A 15407-nucleotide genomic window follows, 5' to 3' on the forward strand; every position below is an offset into this window, starting at 1 on the left:
CAAGGGAATTAGAGAGTCACCAGGTCAGAGTAGATGGCTGAGAAGAGCAGGCACACATATACACTTTGTACTCCCGGCATTTCTCAATGTTATCTTTATTATAAAGAGTAAAAGCCACCCAAAGGTTTCAGTTAAGCGGGCTGCACAATAAAGCAATAAAAACAATAGCCATACCATTTCAGTGGGCTATATCAAAGACAGCTTTCATAAGTCTTTAAGAGTGGAACACTCTGGAAGTTTAATATTATAGGCACTCTTCAGTGGAGGCATCTTAAGAAGCAAAATCTAATCACAAATTAATTGTTATGTTGGCATTCAGAAGTGTAAAGTACTCAACTTTACATGGTTAAAGCCTCTTAGCTGTAATACAATAACACACTTAGGAGAGTTACATATTAAAAGAAGCAAAAACAAACACTGGAAGTCTTTGTGGAGCAAGAATATTAATTGGAGATAGTACTCTACTTTGCCTTTCAGTTGTCTGAGAAAAAAACTACAGCAACCAGTAGAGTCTATCAGAAAATAAGCTATATTATTTGTTTGAAGAAAGCTTTTCCTTGTGAAAGATCCAGAATCAAATTAAATATTCACTGCATAAATTCACATGAAAATGTAGAACTAGCAAATCTCATTTTTAGTACTAATGTACTCTGCACAAAAGAGACACAGACCTCTAAAGAACACGAACATTTACATATCCCTAAATGCTTAGAAACCAGGCAATATGCCTAAGAATAATTTAATTCCTCCAAATCTGCCTTGAAATTTTTGTTAGCTTTTCCTGGCAATGTATGTCTTTTGGGGGGAAAAAAACCTCAACCAGTAGGCTGGGTAGATCTTTATGCCAGCTGCTTCCCAGCACTTCCTCTATTCTAGCCACCCAGTGGGCCAGTTTGGTGGGATTCTTAATAGAATGGGAAGTATAATGAACAAACTCTCCCCCATCTCCAATCCCCCAGGAACCGTCAAACAAGCCCCTGCTCACAGCTTACCTCTGAAGCTGTTCCTTGCCAGGAAGCTCTGTATTAAGTAAAGGCTCCAGGTCTTGTCAAGGTTTTACAAACCTAAGAGCTGTGCTTGAGTCTGCCTGAGGCTAAATTTGTGCAAAGGGAAAAAGAAACCTGAGGAACATGATGCCTTTTTAGAGGCTAGACACTAGAGAGGCAATCTCTGTCAAAAGTGACAGAAAACGAAAGGTCTCTACAAATTCTCTCTCCCTTGCCCCCTGTAAGAAGAAACTAACTTTGTGTTTAAGAAGAACCTTGTGCATAACTCTGGGTCCTCATCTGATAAAAAAAAAAATAACCACAAATCTTCTCTGACTTTAGGATGGTAAATAGAACACACCACGGCTGTCTTCTGAGACCCCAAAGCAAGGCCAGGGAGATGGATACAAATAGGGCATCCATCCATTGATGTAGACATTAATTCGAGGCCAGCCATTAGTCAGTGCCAATTAAGTGGTCTGAGAGCAATGTTGTAAAAAAAGGAGAGGAGGGCAGACAAGTTATTGGGGTGGGGACTGGATCGCATGGTGATAAGGTGTAGAGGGGCCTTAGCTAGACAGAGAAGGCAGGCACCCCTACTCTTTTGCACATTGTACACTTTCTCCTGACTGCCATATCCATTTTGATGTCTGTCATTCTGGAGGATTAAATGGGTTAATACATATAAAGCTCTGGTTAAGTATTGGGTGATGATGATAATAATTGAGTTTGTACACATATATCTACAAATTAGTATTACATGATGATATGATGATGCTGACAGACAGATGGATAGGTAGATAACGATATAAAACAGGTACTATCAGTAGTCTCACTTAACAAAGGACAGAGAATTGGTTATCTCTGCCATGATAATACTCAGCAATTGTGAAGAGGTACTAGAATTCAGATCCAGGCAGTCTGGCTCCCTAAGTCCCTTTTTTTTTTTTTTTTTTTTTTTTTGAGACAGAGTTTTGCTTGCTACCCAGGCTGGAGTGCAATGGCGCAATCTTGGCTCACCACAACCTCCGCCTCCTGGGTTCAGGCAATTCTCCTGCCTCAGCCTCCTGAGTAGCTGGGATTATAGGCACGCGCCACCATGCCCAGCTAATTTTTTGTATTTTTAGTAGAGACGGGGTTTCACCATGTTGACCAGGATGGTCTCGATCTCTCGACCTCGTGATCCACCTGCCTCGGCCTCCCAAAGTGCTGGGATTACAGGCTTGAGCCACCGCGCCCGGCCAAGTCCCATTTTTAACACCTCTAGCATCTACTGCCCAAGCTCAACTTGCTTTGGTGTCAATGATGCGGATTTCTGGTCTGCACAAGCTGACTGCTCCGGTTAATCTTGACTGTCCGTCTGCCTCTTTTAACTCTCTCAGACAGAGGTTTTGCTGATAGTGTATCTGGCTCTTTCACACCACCTGCACACACAAAAAAGCTATTTTAACTCGGCAGCAGTTCCATCAAGTCCAAAACCCAGCATCTCAGCCATGCAAATTTTCCTCCAAAGAGACTTCATTAAAATGTGTCCCTGCCAAAGAAGTCCATAAACTAGTGAATAAAAGAATACTGGGCACACCACTTCTGGAAGGCTGCCCACTTCTGGAATCCTGCCTATTTCTGCTCTATGAGCTTAGCTTCTGCCACCTGTATCCCTCTTAGCACCTCTGCCTCCTGCCACTATCCCAGGCCCCTCCACTGAACAATTTCCAACAAATCAGCCCCTCTTTGGGAGGATATGGCACTGCCACAAGGACTGACACATCTAGAGAACTGGCAAGTTCTCTTTTCTCTCATCCTCAAATTCTTCCCAGGACTCAGAAGACCCAGCAGCCTGAGGTATATGGCAATACCTGTGTAAACCCCCCACCCCCGAGATCGATCTGGAGGAGCCTCAGCTATCCAGACCCACAGGCTATATCCTCAGATTCACGCACTTATACCTCCATTCTCTTTTGTTACATATACCTGCCCATTGAACTATTTTTACCCAGTTTGGACATGATTATTCACATAGCAAAAGTTTTTTATACATGGATAACATAATCTACAATGTAATATTTTCAAATAACCAAGGCAGTTTTGTGATATAGGCTCCAAGCTAGTGCATGCATGTAAGTTACTGTAACAAATAAACTAAGATATTTTTATATAATATCATATTTAACAGTTCAAAATTTTGTTTAAGGGATTTTGTCTTTCAATCCTTCTAATGAATGCCGGTAATCCCATTAATCAGAAGCATATTTACTTAACAATTCTCTTTCTATTCCCCAAAAGTGTTTCTGATGTTTGACAAATAGCAATCCACAGATACGTAATGTACAACTGCTTTAAAGTAGATTCTCTATGTAACCCTCTAACCTATAGGCATTTTGGCAAACAGCCAAACAAAAAAGCCCTCTGACTTTGTTGAGTTACTACACTCCGCCTTTAGAAATGACAAGAATTTGGAAAACTTGATGGAGAGGAAGGATAAAGGATATTTTAAAATCACATTCGTCAAGAATATACTCAAGTCATGTGATTCTCTCTTGCAATGAAAATTAGAAGACTGGCACTGGATGGCGGCACAAAATGGGTCGTCAACCAAGACAGGAGGTATGGAAGTGTTCCTGGTCCCACAGCCCATCTCTCTACGTATCATCTTTTCCACTTCAGTGTGCTAGCTCAGAGTCTAGGTCAAGCTCCTCACCTAAATTCATAGTCTTTTAAAAAATCATTAAAAATGTTTTACCTTCCAAATCATGGTATCCCTGAAATCATGAAAATCAAGCTAAACAAAATTCAAATATCTTAGTGTCTTAGTCTGTTTTGTGTTGTTACAATGGGACCCCTGAGACTAGCTAATTTATAAACAGAAATATATTTGGTTCTGGAGGCTGGAAAGTCCAACAGCATGGCACTGGCATCTGGTGAAGGCCTTCATCCTATGCCCTCTTGCAAAGACAAGACAGCAAGAGGGAACCAACCTCCAGTTTATAACAAGCCCACTCCCAAGATAACTAACCACTCTTGCCATAATATCATTAATCCATTCATGAGGGCACAGCCTCCTATTAGGCCCCACCTCCCAACACCATTGCATGAGGGATTATGTATTCCAACATGTAAACTTTGAGGGACACATTCAACCCACAGCACCTAGTAAACATAATAAATTGCCTTCAATTTGAAATGATGAACTCAGGGTGAATTTTATGGTATGCAGATTTTCTATCGATTAAAATAAAATGAAAATAATGGGCTCAGATTAACCCCAAAGTCATAGACATCAAATTCATTTAAAAACCAACCAACTAAATAGAACGTGTTGCATGCTGCCATGCTCAAGGCTGGGTGTGTGAAGGGGTAAATACGGTGTATAGGCTGTAATTCTTGCCTACAAGCCCTTTTAGTGTTGTATTTGTGGGGCGAGGGAAAGAAGAGCAGGCAGCAGCACAAGCCCAGGTAACACAACAAGGAGACAGGGCTCTCCAAAAAGCAGCCATCATGGTGGGAAGGCACTGCAGGAGACAGAGAGGAATGACCCTGGCCCGGTTGACGGCAATGCTTAGGCACGCAGTGGTCATTACAAGGAGGCTGGGAGAAAAGGTGAGGTAGCTTCTGGGACCTGAGGAACAGATGGTATCACCCAGAAAAGGCCATGAGGCTGACCATTCCGGTTCTCCGCATCATTACAATGGAGAGGACATGAGGGGACAGCCGTGGAATAAGAGGACTGAAGAGGATGATTTTAAGTCTCTCTTCTTTTCAAAACAAAGTTGCTATTCTGTAAACTTCTTGGCAAGGTTAGTATGAACACTGAGCTTCAGATTCAAGCAGGTGCCCCAATCAGCACCTAAATATGTAACCTCAGGAAAGTTACTTAAGCCTCTCTGTGGCACAGTTTTATCATCTGTGACAGATATAAGCAAACCTACACCTCACAGGGTCATTATGAGGATTAACAAAATGACATATATAAAGCACTTAGCTCCATACTTCATAAGAGCTTAGAATAATTAACACGAGCATTGTACTTACTTTGTGCCAGGCACAGTTCTCAGAGTTGTACATGTATCAACTCATTTAATCATTACAACCACTCTAAGTACAACTATTATCCCCATTTTACAGATGAGAAAAGAAGCGGATAAAAGTTACATACTTTGCCTAAAGTTACATAGCTAGTAATTTGCAACTATGCCATTACTATTATTACTCTTAGTACTGAATGTCACCTACTGCCATTTATACAATTCAGATTGAAAAGAGGAACACACATTTGCAAAAAATTTTCTTCTGCGCTGCCTCTTAACTCTGCAAAGAATTCTAAGTGAATCCTGAATCAAGCTAAAATAAAACTCCCTGCTGTCTTAAACCCTTTTTGGAGTAAATAGATAAAGGCTGAACGTGGACTTTGCTCATGTAGTTCTCTCCTTACCTGAGTTAGAGGACTGCTCTACAGAGGTCAGGACAAAGGAGCCCTGGGAGGGGCCCAGGGATGTTTCTATGTGTGTATGCATCCCCAGGATTTAGAGCTAAGTAGCTGTGTCCTCACGGGACAGCCCTTGATCCTGGGGCAGAACCCCAGGCTGGGACACTGGGACATCCAGGGAGGAAGACAACAGGCAAGTAATGACCAGCCCAGAAGTCTTGGCTTTAACTCACTACACCCACTGGTGGAGTCTCCTCATACTTTGGCTAGACTCCTATGACTTTAGTGCTCTCTTGGATGATCATTAACCCGACAACTATTTTGACTACAGGTGCCTGTAGTATTTGATTTACTTTAAGGAAAACAATGCTAGCAGAATAAAATCTCCAAAGATGTTTCTACAGTAGATTTTTTCCCAGTAGTGCTATACTACAATCACTCTAGCCTTTCAAATAAACACCTAACAAGCCAAACAGACAAGTTTATAATTATACAGTCTATTTTTTCAGCTTATTTGGCTTAATGTACATGAAATGGTCTTCAATTGCCACTCTTTTAAGCAAGTAACTCAATAAGAGTATTGGCAGAATCATGGCAAGTAATCACATTAGGGTGTACATAAAGGAGGCATGGGAAAAATGCAGTCAATGATATGAATACTTTAAAAATTAATTAAAACCTAGATTTTTTTTTTGATAAAAAGCTGTGACATAATTTATATTCTGCTTTCTAAAGTAAAAACTAACCATATAATCCCTTCCATTGATAACTAACTTTCTAGTCTTCCAGGGCTTCATTAAAATGCTTCAATCTCTTGCCTTCACTTGCAAACCCTGTGCCCTTGCCAAAGGGAGAGAGCTAGAGGAGCCCATATGAAACATACAATACACTGGTACCTGAGCACTTCCCACTTTTTCCGCATTGTGTATGCCTTGAACGTGAGAGAATTCTAAAACCCAACGCAAACATTATCTCAACTGGCTATATTCTACTTGAGCATAAAAATCCATTTTTTTCAGCCTGCTTGTTCACCATCTCTTCATTCAATAAAACACGTATTTTGCAAATCACAACATGCAAACACAATAAAAGCTGCACTAGAATTGTTCCTATTTTAATGACCCTGTGAACCATCTTTCAGAGTGGATGCCTTTTTACAATACTCCCCTGAATGACCTAAGAGAAAAAAGGAAATTTCAATCAACATACCAACCTAAAAATTACATGACATTCAATACCAAAACAGAGATATAGACCAATGGAACAGAACGGAGGCCTCAGAGGCAACACAACACATCTGCAATGACCATATCTTTGACAAACTAGACAAAAACAAGCAATGGGGAAAGGAGTCCCTGTTTAATAAATGGTGTTGGGAAAACTGGCTAGCCATGTGCAGAAAGCAGAAACTGGACCCCTTCCTGACACCTTACACTAAAATTAACTCTAGATGGATTAAAGACTTAAACATAAGACCAAACACCATAAAAACCCTAGAAGAAAATCTAGGCAAAACCATTCAGGACATAGGCATAGGCAAGGACTTCATGACCAAAACACCAAAAGCATTGGCAACAAAAGCCAAAACAGACAAATGGGGCCTAATCAAACTCCACAGCTTCTGCACAGCAAAATAAACAGTCACTAGAGTGAATCGGCAACCAATAGAATGGGAAAAAATTTCTGCAGTCTACCCATCTGACAAAAGCTGATATCCAGAATCTAAGAACTAAAACAAATTTACAAGAAAAAAAACAAGCCCATTCAAAAGTGGGCGAAGGATATGAACACTTTACAAAAGAAGACATACAGGAGGCCAACAAACATATGAAAAAATGCTCATCATCACTGGTCTTTAGAGAAATGCAAATCAAAACTACACTGAGATACCATCTCAGGCCAGTTAGAATGATGATCATTAAAAAATATGAAGACAACAGATGCTGAAAAGGATGTGGAGAAATAGGAACACTTTTACACTGTTGGTGGGAGTGTAAATTAGTTCAACCATTGTGGAAGACAGTGTGGCGATTCCTCAAGGACCTAGAAATAGGAATTCCATTTGACTCAGCAATCCCATTACTGGGTATACATCCAAAGGATTATAAATTTTTCTACTATAAGGACACATGCACACGAATGTTCACTGCAGCACTGTTCACAATAGCAAAGACCTGGAACCAACCCAAATGCCCATCAATGATAGACTGGACAGGGAAAATGTGGCACATACACACCATGGAATATTATGCAGCCATCAAAAATGATGAGTTCGTGTCCTTTGTAGGGACATGGATGAACCTGGAAACCATCATTCTCAGCAAACTGACACAAGAACAGAAAATCAAACACCACATGTTCTCACTCATAGGTGAGTGTTGAACAATGAGAACACGTGGACACAGGGAGGGGAGCATCACACACTGGGGTCTGTCGGGGAGAAATAGAGGAGGGACAGCAGGGGATGGCGAGTTGGGGAGAGATGGCATGGGGAGAAATGCCTGATATAGGTGATGGGAAGGAAAGCAGCAAATCACACTGCCATGTGTGTACCCATGCAACTATCCTGCATGTTGTTCACATGTACCCCAAAACCTAAAATGCAATTTTAAAAAAATTACATGACATTCATGGAAAAATTTAAAGAAATGTACTTTTAACAGTACAAAATTTGGGTTAGGTTTCCATTTATAATTCAAAGTCCTTCAAAAGTCAGTTTGGGCAAAACTGACATTGCCAGAAGATATAAGCAAGCCACCATCATCACTGTCAATAATCAAAATATGTTTTTCTGTAACTTACTATTCCACTTCTGTTTCCCAAAACCAACTCTATTCTGTGAGGATTTCCTGCACTTAACACAGTTAAACTCAAGAAATCGCTAAAGAAAAACATATTTAATAAATGGGAAATAAAATGCTTTTTATGCTGACTATATAGCATCATGGATATGAAAAGACTCACTTATATCATCACTCTTTAAAAGTAGATAGAACAGCAGACAGCAGTGTGTACACTGCAGAGTTCTGTTATGCAACTCAGAACAGGTCCCAAGTCAAGAAGAAAGTTAAAAGCAAATGCACATAACACTTTGCAAGCCAGTATCACGTACACTAAACTTTCTTCCAATCATAAAAACTTACACACTTCCATGGAAAAAGTAGTATGATCCTCAGTACCTACCTGCATATAAAAGCTTAAGCGGCAAGCATTGACATTACCCAGCAGTTCTGCAAGGCAGGGAGCCTCCTCCACTGGCCTTTTCAACTTAAACCTTAACTCTGAACCAACATTTCTACCCAACTTTAGTCGTACACGCGCGCGTGCACACACACACACCACATTACTCTTATTTTATTTATAATGGTCAAAACAACTTGCTTCCCAAAGTTTAAGCAACTTTTGCACCTAGAAAAACTTATCTGCTTGCTTCTAGACGATTGTTCAAGAACAGTGTAATCTGTCAAAAAGTTCAAGCTAATAAGTTGCTTTTTCTTCCTTTTTCAATGTTAAAAGATACTCTGGCCTTCCCCTGTGCAGAAGTCACCAAATTCCTAGTGATTCAAACTGTGAAGATCTGTAACTCTAATAGCCTGCTTCAGAAATGAACCTGTCTGCCTACTCTAACCCTTCCTAGCTAACATCTAACCATCTTTAAGGTTGCCAAAACGTAATACAACTAATGAAATATTAAAATATAACTACGTCAAGCCTTGACCAATAAGCTCTGTGAATATCCCGCCTGAATACTAAAACTTGAGCCTCGCTCACACCGAAATGACAATTTTATGTTGCATTCAAAACCCGGAACTGCTTTATCCATTCGTACTTGGCACTGGCTGACAAAGAGGGAAAGAATAGAAAAAAAAAAAAAAAAAAAAAAAAAAAACCTAAAACCATGAAACCCCCAAATAAAGAGCAGACTCACACTCAGACACCAACAGCGCTGCAGCTCAAGAGATCAGCGGTGGAAGTGAGACATGTCCGATATTAATAGCGCCCCGGGAAACAGAAGAATTCCCCCAAATCCAGTTGACACACATTCTGCATTCAACATGTAACAGCCATTCTGCGCACACCCTTGCATGTCAGGCTCCAATTCTGGTTACCAAAGTATGTTTCTGCACAGGGGTGCCTGGCCAGGGCTCTTCTGTTCTCTTTGTCTTGTGATCTGAGGGGCAGTTTCTGCGCTTGGGAAGTGAGTGTTAAAGCTGTGGTTTCCAGAGAATTGCCCACGGTATTTTAGCTCCGGCTTGCTAGCTCCTAGGCTTTCCCCAGCCGGCTCCATATTGCTGGGCAGGTCCCTCCCGTCTCGCCCCACGTTCCAAAAAGCTGGATTTCCGGGCGGTTCCAAGAGCCCACTCAATAAGCCTCCAACAACCTGCCCAAGCTTGGCTGACACTGGACGCCGAGTTAGGGCCCCAGCGACCAACCGCCCCGAGGCGCACTTCCCCCACCCCGGAAGAGGAGTGCGGCAAACTTCGGCAGGCGGGAGTGAGGGGACGAGCTCCGGGGACCACCGCCGCCTCGCCGGCCCCGGGGAAGGGCCCGGACAGCGACCCTGGCTGCAGCTGGAGGGCGGCGGGAAGAGAGCGTTGCTTCCCGCTACGCGAAGGCGGCGGCCAGGGCGCTCTCGCCCGGTGAGCGGCCCCGGAAAACTGCACCAAGGCGACAGCGGGGACCCTCGGAACTGTGCGCCGACGGAGGGCGGGGGGAAGCCCGAGCTCGCCGGCAGCTCCGGGGGCGAACGCGACCGTCGGCGTGCGGGACCGGCTCGCAGGAGGACGGAGGAAACGGAGCCAGGGTGGCCGGGACCGCGCAGGACGCCGGCCGCGCGCGGGGTAGTGCTGCCCCGCGGCCGAGAGATGCCGGCGGCGGGAGGGCTGGTGGCCGGCCCGCTTCTCCCCGGCGGGTCCCTGCAGAAGCCGAAGCGGCTGCCGGTGACAGGAAGAGAGCCGGCAGCCGCGCACGCAAGCACCGCCTCCCCCGCCCGAGCACACACACCCGGGGCCGCCACCGCCTACCTCCCCCGCCCGCCGGCTTCCTTCCTCTGCCGGCCCGCGCTGCAGCGACGGCCTCCTGCCCGCTCGGCTCCGACGCGCCTCCAGCCCGGCTGCGACCCGCCGGCCGTGCCCGGCGTCTCCGACCGCTGGCCTACCGCCCTCGCCGCGGCCACCGCTTCCTCCAACTCCGCTCCAGCTGCTCGCGACTCCTCTCCGCGAGCCGGCAGCTCCGGAGCCCGGCACCGGCCCCGCCCCCGGCCCGGCCCCGCGCGCCCCGCCCCCGAGCCCACACCAACCAGCGCCCGCGGCTCCGCCCCTTTCCGCCCGCACCGCTCCGGCCTCCGAGCCGGCGACCGGCGGTGGGGGCGCGAGCTCCGGCCTGGCGGACCCTTCCTGCCTCCGCCCTCGCCTTCCGCCCCCAGCCGCGGGGATGCCCCGGGCGGCAGTGCGGCGGGCTGTCTCCGCTGTGGCGCGCACTGGCTCTGCGCGTCCCGGGCCGGCCTGACGGCTGGGCGTCTCCCGGCGCAGAGGCGCAGGGGCTCGGGGAGGTCGAAGACAAGTTCAGACCTCCGTGGAGGCTGGCTGCGTCTCTAATCCGAGTACCTTGCAGCCAACCCTAGGCTTTTTCGAGCCCCTAGCGCCCTGAGTGGCTGGGGTGGGGAGGACTCGGATTCCAGGGCTCGTCAAAGCGGGGAGGCCCTGCGATGCCTGGCTTCGCCGGCACAGCCTCCCGAGTGGGCGGAAAACCCGCGCCGCCCCGCCTGGCGCTCCGGGGTGAAGGAGGGGTGAAAAGGTGAACCGGAGGGACGGGCGCCCGCAGCCTGCCGCTGGCTGACTCCGGGACCTGGCACCGCCGCCGCCGGGAGCCAGGCGGGCCCGCGAGAAGGGAAGCGAGTCTTCTGCGGACGTACGCTGGCTGATGCCTTCCAGTCCTGAGATGACAGAGCAAATGGAGGGCACTCAGGCAGGCCGCGGGTCCCTCGGCGTCGTCGGCGGGGTCGGGTGGGGGAAGCTCAGGTGAATTACATTGTCTCTTAAAGGTGTCCGTTTTCAAATGCAAATTCTTCAAATTTCCTAAATTGCTCCAGAAAAATTGGATGTTGGTTCAAACCTTCCACCGATGGTAAGATGGAATGCCAGCACCCCGTGCTCCGCTCTTTCACTTGAAAACGTGAGAATCTGCTTCCTAAAAGTCTTTCCCGATTCTGCTTTCCGCAGCTTAAAGACCTGCGCCCGCCTACCCTACTTGACCTAAAGCCCTTTTATAGCTCCCTCCCAATTTCCTTGCAAGAAAACTCTTTTTAAAAACAAACACACAAAACCTAAGCACTTGGCTTCTGTAAAACTTTGAATTTGGTGGTTTTTTCCTGTGGTAGTTGGAGGTAGAGGGAAGAATGTCCTGAAATTCATCGCCTATCCTTTAAAAATGTCATTTCTAAAGGTGACTCACCTTCTAACAGAAAAGTAAGCTCCACTTTAGACTATTCGGGCACTGGTGTTTCTATTGTTCCAAGACGTCTCTTGAAGAGGGACACAACGGGCAGCTACCCATATCATGTTTAAGAGTACACTTTATCTAAAAGCAAATATGAAATTTACCAAGGTACCTCCTTCACACCTACTGTGTGAAATGAACGACTTCATGCATTCTCTGTAAATGAAATGCAGTATTTTGCCTTCTAGTAGAATTACTTTGATCCAATCCAGTAAGCTGAGATGAAACTGCTGTGACCTTCACAATATTTCCTTTAGGTTCTGCTCTGAGCAAAATGACAGTGAAAACCTTACCAGTTATCCCCTCCTTTTGGAGATAGCTGGAAAGAGTCTTATGCACTATTACAGTGGGGTTCTGTTCACCCCCAAACCTAAAAACAGTAAAAGTCCCAAATGCACCTCCTCATTTAAACAGTCTTTAGTAATTTATTTCCAACATATGTTGCATCTTTTAAGTTTTTTCATCAAATTTGAACACATAAGTCTAAAGAGTGTCCCAATGGAAGAAAATTAGGCTCTCTTTTCATACACTGAATAAATTGAGTATTTGTTTTAAACTGATATTTCCCTTCCATATCACTATTATTAGCATTTTTATTTTCACTTTCAATTGATTTCTATGAAACAAAACCAAAGGCAACAAAACAGCAGTATTCAAACTTTTTAAAAAATAATATTTTTATTTAATAAAATCTAGTCTAGAATCCCAAAATATGACTGCTCTAAGGTACGAAGTCATGTAGCAAGGCCAAGAGGCCCATTGCACCACCGCCCTTCCTTTCTTCTGTCTAGAACCTCAGGGTCCTTGGACTAGAAACATCTGCATCTCCTGAGAATTTGTTGGAAATTCAAATTGTCCTCACTGAATCAGGAATGCTGAGGGTGGAGCCCAGCAATCTGTGTTTTAATAAGCTCTCCAAATGATCTGATGCATGTTTTGGTTTCAGAACGGCTGCTCTAGGGCTTCTAGAAACACTGACTGAAAACCTCTTCAATAAAATGCTTGTGTAAGTACCCAAACATGAGGGTTCAGTCAGTAATGGCCAAATGGCCAAACTATTGGCTGGCAGGTAGTGACACCAGCAAGGAGCTCGAAATAGCAGAAGATACACAATTTTCAACAAAAGGGGTGATACAGTGATGTCACATACAAGGCATAAGGGTGAAGGTCGTTTGGAAGTCAGAAATAGGAAGTCAAGAACACTCCCCCCCCCACCCCCGCCGCCACCCACAATATCAAGAAAGACTTTGGCCACAAGCTGAGAAAGAATCCTCCCCCAAAGTAGAGTAGGATACTCATTTGGCATCATCATTCCATTTACATCAATACTGTGAGTGCTAGAATTATCTTTCATTAGACTTGAAACATAAGAATGTATCTTAGGGTTCAGGCAGGGCACAGTGGCTCATGTCTGTAGTCCCAGCACTTTGGGAGGCCGAAGCGCGCAGATCACCTGAGGTCAGGAGTTTGAGACCAGCCTGGGCAACACAGTGAAACCTCATCTCTGTGGAAAAAAAAAATACAAAAATTAGCTGGTCACGGTGATGCACATCTAAATCCCAGCTACTCTGGAGGCTGAGGCAGGAGAATCGCTTGAACCTGGGAGGCAGAGGTTGCAGTGAGCCGAGATCACACCACTGCACTCTAGCCTGGGCAACAGAACCAGACTCCATTTCAAAAAAAAAAAAGAATGTATCTTAGGGTGGCTTCAAAACCAACGTGAGCCAGGCGCGATGGCTCACGCCTGTAATCCCAGCGCTTTGGGAGGCTGAGGCGGGTGGATCACGAGGTCAAGGAATCGAGACCATCCTGGTCAACATGGTGAAACCCCGTCTCTACTAAAAAATAAAAAATAAAATTAGGCGGGCATGGTGGCACATGCCTGTAGTCCCAGCTACTCGGGAGACTGAGGCAGGAGAATTGCCTGAACCCAGGAGGCGGAGGTGGCGGTGAGCCGAGATCGCGCCATTGCACTCCAGCCTGGGTAACAAGAGTGAAACTCCGTCTCAAAAAAAAAAAAAAAAAAAAAAAAAAACCAACGTGAAATACAAATGGCTTAGACCAGGCGTTCCTAAACTACGGCCCGCGGGCCGCATGCGGCCCCGAGGCCATTTATCCGGCCCCCCGCCGCACTTCAGGAAGGGGCACCTCTTTCATTGGTGGTCAGTGAGAGGAGCAGAGTATGTGGCGGCCCTCCAACGGTCTGAAGGACTGTGAACTGGCCCCCTGTGTAAAAAGTTTGGGGACGCCTGGCTTAGACCTTTACCTTCTTAAGTGAGGCCCATAGACCAGCAGTTTTGGCACCATGTAAGAGTTTGCTGGAAAGGCAGAAGCCCGACCCTATTCCAGGCATACTTAATCACAATCTGCATTTTAACAAGATACTCAGGTGATTCTTATGCAAGTTAAACGTTGAGAAACTCTATCTCAGACAGGGTTTCTCAATTTTCTCTACACTTTGCAAATACCTGAAGACCTTATAAAGGTCTCAATACCTGGTCTGCACCTCAGATGGATTATATCAAAATCTCCGAGGTGAAATAAAGGCATTAGTAACTTTTGTTTGGTTTGTTTGTTTATTTTGAGACGGAGTTTCGCTCTTGTTACCCAGGCTGGAGTGCAATGGCGCAATCTCGGCTCACCGCAACCTCCGCCTCCTGGGTTCAGGCAATTCTCCTGCCTCAGCCTCCTGAGCAGCTGGGATTACAGGCACGCGCCACCATGCCCAGCTAATTTTTTGTATTTTTAGTATAGACGGGGTTTCACCATGTTGACCAGGATGGTCTCGATCTCTCGACCTCGTGATCCACCTGCCTCGGCCTCCCAAAGTGCTGGGATTACAGGCTTGAGCCACCGCGCCCGGCCAGGCATTAGTAACTTTTAAAGCTCTTCATATTATTCTAATACGAAGCCAGGTTTTAGGAACCACTGCCTTGGAGGCGCCACTTAAGAAAGGTGCCATTAGAAAAGCCCTCTGGGTAGAGTAGAGTACAAATGGCTGGTCTTAAAGAGGGCAGCTGATACTAGAATTTAGCTGGTTGTTACCTTAGAGAAATGTGAGCCCAGATTTTCCAATTTTCCTAGAGAAGCTGAAAATCCAGATTTTTATGGGCAATTTTCCAATTATTGAATGCTGACGATGAATTCAACATTTTTTGAAATATGGGTTAGACCACATTCGTGTGTTTTTTTTTTTTTTTTTTTGAAATGTGAGTTAGGTTCATGGGAATTTATGATGCTGTACATCATAAAATAAAGTGGGCTGGAAAAAATAGTCACCCAAGAAGAGCACTGGGTTGTTGAAATGTCAGCCTGATGATTTAAGACTCAAGTGTTTTAAATGTTCTGTTCTCTAACAGAATGGAACAATAGGCATTCAACGACTGGGAAGTGGTAATAGGTGAGATATCAATGCTTGCAGCCCTGGGGCAAAACATTATGGTCTTCCATGCAATATTTTTCTTTTTTCTTTTTTCTGCCTGGTAACTGATGTGTTGGGG

The 15407-nt window shown here is 45.2% G+C and overlaps 1 protein-coding gene across 3 annotated transcripts in view; it reads right to left on the reverse strand.

Moving 5' to 3' along the window:
- The window catches only part of PIK3R1 (phosphoinositide-3-kinase regulatory subunit 1), an 85279-nt gene extending 74649 nt beyond the window's left edge, over positions 1 to 10630 (reverse strand). For 2 of the 3 annotated variants that reach the window (XM_039465926.2, XM_039465846.2), the window contains exon 1: positions 10434 to 10630. The gene's annotated coding sequence lies outside the window, so the exon portion shown is untranslated. Of the gene's footprint in view, positions 1 to 9337; positions 9507 to 10433 lie in introns of those variants that run through there. The other variant, XM_010336553.3, reaches the window with a different exon arrangement.
- Positions 10631 to 15407: the final 4777 nt, after the last annotated feature.

This window comes from Saimiri boliviensis, chromosome 1 (genome assembly GCF_048565385.1).
Source record: "Saimiri boliviensis isolate mSaiBol1 chromosome 1, mSaiBol1.pri, whole genome shotgun sequence".
In the NCBI taxonomy this organism is placed as follows: Eukaryota; Metazoa; Chordata; class Mammalia; order Primates; family Cebidae; genus Saimiri; species Saimiri boliviensis.